Genomic DNA, 6,035 nt, shown 5'->3' on the forward strand with positions numbered 1-6,035 from the left:
AAACTTTTTATTAGTGCCATTAGTTTTCAAATTTGAAAACACTTTTTTTGTTTTTTTGTTTTCTTTCTTGCTTTATTTATTTTATTTTGTTTCTACTTACAACAAAATACTTATTGTTGTTTTTTTGTTTTGTTTTCTGCATTATTTATTTTCTTTTGTTTTTTGCTTTATTTTTTAATTGTTTTTACTTTTAGTTTAAGAAAATTATAAACTTGATGTTAGTGCCATTAGTTTTCAAATTACGAGGGCCAAACCATAAGACATTAAAGCATTTCAAATGAACTCTGAAAAAGTTGAAAGTTGGCATGGTATCATAAATTGACCCACATAGCATGTGCATGTACAAAACGGACAATGGTATCATACTTGTCAGTTACAAAGTTGGCATGGTATCATCATAATAGTTGCGGGAGAAAGTCTTCGCTTGTGTCATTTGCTTATTGCGCCGTAACCATGGATAATCTTCATCGTTTATCAGGATGCTGGGGTCAGCCTTGACTTTGAAGGGAGGAATTTCATGAAACTTTTCATAATCTTCAGACATGTCTGTCTTGTCCTCCACTCCCACGATGTCCCTTTTTCCTGAAAGAACTATGTGGCGCTTTGGCTCATCGTATGATGTATTCGCTTCCTTATCTTTTCTCTTTCTCGGTCTGGTAGACATGTCCTTCACATAGATAACCTATGCCACATCATTGGCTAGGACGAACGGTTCGTCAGTGTACCCAAGATTTTTCAGATCCACTGTTGTCATTCCGTACTGTGGGTCTACCTGTACCCCGCCTCCTGACAGATTGACCCATTTGCACTTAAACAAAGGGACCTTAAAATCATGTCCGTAGTCAAGTTCCCATATGTCCACTATGTAACCATAATATGTGTCCTTTCCCCTCTCGGTTGTTGCATCAAAGCGGACACCGCTGTTTTGGTTGGTGCTCTTTTGATCTTGGTCAATCATGTAAAATGTATTCCCGTTTATCTCGTATCTTTTCCAAATCAATACAGTCAAAGATGGTCCCCTGGACAACAAGTACAGCTCATCACAACAGTGTTGTCACCTCTGATACGTGCTTCCAACCAACTGCTGAAAGTCCTGATGTGTTCACATGTAATCCAATCGTCGCACTGCTCCGGGTGTTTGGAGCGCAGACTGTTCTTGTGTTCATCGACATACGGGGTCACCAAGGTAGAGTTCTGTAGAACTGTGTAGTGTGCTTGAGACCAAGAATATCCGTCCCTGCATATTATTGAGTCCCTTCCAAGCGTGCCTTTTCCAGTCAGTCTCCCCTCATACCGTGATTTAGGGAGACCTATCTTCTTAAGGCCAGGAATGAAGTCAACACAAAACCCGATGACATCCTTTGTTTGATGGCCCATGGAGATGCTTCCTTCTGGCCTAGCGCGGTTACGGACATATTTCTTTAGGACTCCCATGAACCTCTCAAAGGGGTACATATTGTGTAGAAATACGGGGCCCAGAATGACAATCTCATCAACTAGATGAACTAGGACGTGCGTCATGATATTGAAGAAGGATGGTGGGAACACCAGCTCGAAACTGACAAGACATTGCACCACATCACTCCTTAGCCTTGGTATGATTTCTGGATCGATCACCTTCTGAGAGATTGCATTGAGGAATGCACATAGCTTCACAATGGCTAATCGGATGTTTTCCAGTAGAAGCCCCCTCAATGCAACCGGAAGCAGTTGCGTCATAATCACGTGGCAGTCATGAGACTTTAGGTTCTAAAACTTTTTCTCTGCCATATTTATTATTCCTTTTATATTAGACGAGAAGTCAGTCGGGACCTTCATACTAAGCAGACATTCAAAGAAGATTTCCTTCTCTTCTTTGGTAAGAGCATAGCTGGCAGGACCTTCATACTGCTTTGGAGGCATGCCATCTTTTTCGTGCAAACGTTGTAGGTCCTCTCGTGCCTCACATGTATCTTTTGTCTTCCCATACACGCCCAAGAAGCCTAGCAGGTTCACGCAAAGGTTCTTCGTCACGTGCATCATGTCGATCGAAGAGCGGACCTCTAGGTCTTTCCAGTAGGGTAGGTCCCAAAATATAGATTTCTTCTTCCACATGGGTGCGTGTCCCCCAGCGTCACTCGGAACAGCTAGTGCGCCGGGACCCTTTCCAAAGATTACGTGTAAATCATTGACCATAGCAAGTACGTGATCACCGGTACGCATGGCGGGCTTCTTCCGGTGATCTGCCTCGCCTTTGAAATGCTTGCCTTTCTTTCAACATTGATGGTTGGTCGGAAGAAATCGACGATGGCCCAGGTACACATTCTTCCTGCAGCTTGCCAGGTATATACTATCGGTGTCAAGTAAACAGTACGTGCATGCGTGGTATCCCTTGTTTGTCTGTCCTGAGAGGTTACTGAGAGTGGGCCAATCATTGATGGTCACGAACAGCAACGCCTTTAGGTTAAATTCCTCCTGTTTGTGCTCATTCCACGTACGTACACCGTTTCCATTCCACAGCTATAAAAGTTCTTCAACTAATGGCCTTAGGTACACATCAATGTCGTTGCCGGGTTGCTTAGGGCCTTGGATGAGAACTGGCATCATAATGAACTTCCGCTTCATGCACATCCAAGGAGGAAGGTTATACATACATAGGGTCACGGGCCAGGTGTTGTGATTGCTGCTCTGCTCCCCGAAAGGATTAATGCCATCCGCGCTTAAAGCAAACCATACGTTCCTTGGCTCACATGCAAACTCATCCCAGTACTTTCTCTTGATTTTTCTCCACTGCGACCCGTCAGCGGGTGCTCTCAACTTCCCGTCTTTCTTACGGTCCTCATTGTCCCATCGCATCAACTTGGCATGCTCTCTGTTTCTGAACAAATGTTTCAACCGTGGTATTATAGGAGCATACCACATCACCTTCGCAGAAACCCTCTTCCTGGGGGGCTCGCCGTCAACATCACCAGGGTCATCTCGTCTGATCTTATACCATAATGCACCATATACCGGGCATGCGTTCAGATCCTTGTACGCACCGCGGAAGAGGATGCAGTCATTAGGGCATGCATGTATCTTCTGCACCTCCAAGCCTAGACGGCATACGACCTTCTTTGCTGCGTCTGTACTGTCGGGCAATTCGTTATCCTTTGGAAGCTTCTTCTTCAATATTTTCAGTAGCTTCTCAAATCCTTTGTCAGGCACAGCATTCTCTGCCTTCCACTGCAGCAATTCCAGTACGATACCGAGCTTTGTGTTGCCATCTTCGCAATTGGGGTACAACCCTTTTTTGTGGTCCTCTAACATGCGATCGAACTTCAGCTTCTCCTTTTGACTTTCGCATTGCGTCCTTGCATCGACAATGACCCGGCGGAGATCATCATCATCGGGCACATCGTCTGGTTCCTCTTGATCTTCAGCGGCTTCGCCCGTTGCAGCATCATCGTGCACATCGTCTGGTTCCTCTTGATGTTCAGTAGCATCACCGTATTCAGGGGGCACATAGTTGTCATTGTACTCTTCTTCTTCGCCGTCTTCCATCATAACCCCTATTTCTCCGTGCCTCGTCCAAACATTATAGTGTGGCATAAAACCCTTGTAAAGCAGGTGGGTGTGGAGGATTTTTCGGTCAGAGTAAGACTTCGTATTCCCACATATAGGGCATGGACAACACATAAAACCATTCTGCTTGTTTGCCTCAGCCACTTCGAGAAAATCATGCACGCCCTTAATGTACTCGGAGGTGTGTCTTGAACCGTACATCCATTGCCGGTTCATCTGCGTGCATTATATATAATTAAGTGTGTCAAAAATCATTACAGAACATCATGAATAGATAATTAAGTGACCAAATTAATAGAAGTTCATCATCACATTAAAAGCAAAGTACATACATAGTTCTCATCTAACAACATAAAGCTCTGCAGAGCATCTAAATTAATTAAACCATACACAGAAACTATGTAAAACATTTCAATGCAAAAACAAATGCGATCATAATCGCAACCAATGTAACAACTGATACAACGGCATAATGATACCAAGCCTCGGTATGAATGGCATATTTTCTAATCTTTCTAATCTTCAAGCGCATTGCATCCATCTTGATCTTGTGATCATCGATGACATCCGCAACATGCAACTCCAATATCATCTTCTCCTCCTCAATTTTTCTAATTTTTTCCTTTAACAAATTGTTTTCTTCTTCAACTAAATTTAACCTCTCGACAATATGGTCGGTTGGAATTTCCGGTTCAACAACCTCCTAGATAAATAAAATCTATGTCACGTTGGTCGGCATAATTGTCATAAACAATAAATGAACCAATAGTTATGAAAAGATAATATATACTACATCCGAATCATAGACAGGACGAGGGCCGACGGGGGCGGATACCAAAACCATCGCACTATATAAGATGCAATAATAAAAGTAAGAAAATTATACAAGTATCTATATAAATATACAAGTAAGATTTTTTTTTTCCTTTCAGAAAGAAGATAAGAACAAGAGGCTCACCACGGTGGTGCCGGCGACGAGATCGGCACGGGCGATCGACGGCGGTGAAGACGGGGACGGGGCGTGACGGACCGCTAAACCTAGACAAATATTGAGGAAAATGGAGCTTGGAGAGGAGAAAACTTAAGTAGTGTGGCTCGGGCATTCCATCGAACACCTCGTGTGCATAAGAGGTGAGCTAGAGCACCACAAAGCTCTCCCCTCGCCGGCCACGAAAAACAGAGCACTGGGAGTGCTCTGCTCACGGGCGAGGGGTAGATATAGGCAACTAATTGGTCCCGGTTCGTGCCACGAACCGGGACTAAAGGGCAGCCTTTGGTCCCGGTTCACTCCACCAACCGGGACCAATGATGGTGGGCCAGGAGCGAGGCGCATTGGTCCCGGTTCGTCCCACCAACCGGAACCAATAGGTCCAGCCGAACCGGGACCAATGGCCCACGTGGCCCAGCCGGCCCCCGGGGCTCACGAACCGGGTCCAATGCCCCCATTGGTCCCGGTTCTGGATTGAACCGGGACTAATGGGCTGACCCGGCCTGGACCATTGCCCCCTTTTCTACTAGTGATTGCAAAAAAATACATGTAAGCGCTCATATGGTTATTATGTCATTTCTTCTCTGACTTTTTTAAAACATACCCGGAGTGCACTTTCAGCAAATGAATCATCTATACACATATCATCATCATCATCATCATCATCGCCATGTCGCTGCATGATGCAAAAAAAATATGAAATTGTTCGTGCGGTCTATCATATTTATTGTTTTTATCAACATTGATCACACTTACATTGCCACTATAAGATTCATCCAAACTCATGTAGTTCTCCTCAGCAGGTTCATCCATATTCAGTGACGAGGTTTCGTTGTCCTCGCCGTAATCATCGCCATCACAATCGCCCTCCTCCTCTAACTATAGATGTTTTAAAAAAATTGTACGATCAATCAAACACCGTGTAACATCATCTCTAAAGAAATTATTTCATCAAGCACAACGATGTCTCAAACCAACCCCTTGCATGGCGGCGAGGATTTCAGCCGGATCTATTTTCTCCGATGATGAACGTGATGACGGCGTGACGTTGCTGGCCGGCGGAGGCAGGTGTCGACGGCGTGAGGACGATGGTTGGTCGTAGCAGGCGTAGTGCGCGGAGAGAGGCGGCGACGTAGATCACGGGTGGGCGGCCATCTGGGCGACGGGAATGGAACGCGGCGGCAGAGCCTACGGCGTCGGGGCACGTGCGGCGGCAGCGGTAACGGCATCAGGGCACGTGCGGCGGCCTGTTTGGGCGGCGACCTGGGTGACGGCGACTTCGTGCAGACAGGGGCCGACGTGGAGACGGCGTGGATGCGTTAGGGTTCAGGGTTTCGACGGCGGGCGTCGGCGGCTACCGTGTCTTTTTTTCCTCCAACAACTGTCGACGCCAACGTGGAGACATGCGGGCGTACGACGGCGACGGGTGCGGGTGCGGGTACGCGGGCGGGCTTACGTACAGCGACGGGTGCGGCATACGCGGGCGGGCGTACCGCGTTGGGTG

Source organism: Triticum dicoccoides, chromosome 3B (genome assembly GCF_002162155.2).
Source record: "Triticum dicoccoides isolate Atlit2015 ecotype Zavitan chromosome 3B, WEW_v2.0, whole genome shotgun sequence".
In the NCBI taxonomy this organism is placed as follows: Eukaryota; Viridiplantae; Streptophyta; class Magnoliopsida; order Poales; family Poaceae; genus Triticum; species Triticum dicoccoides.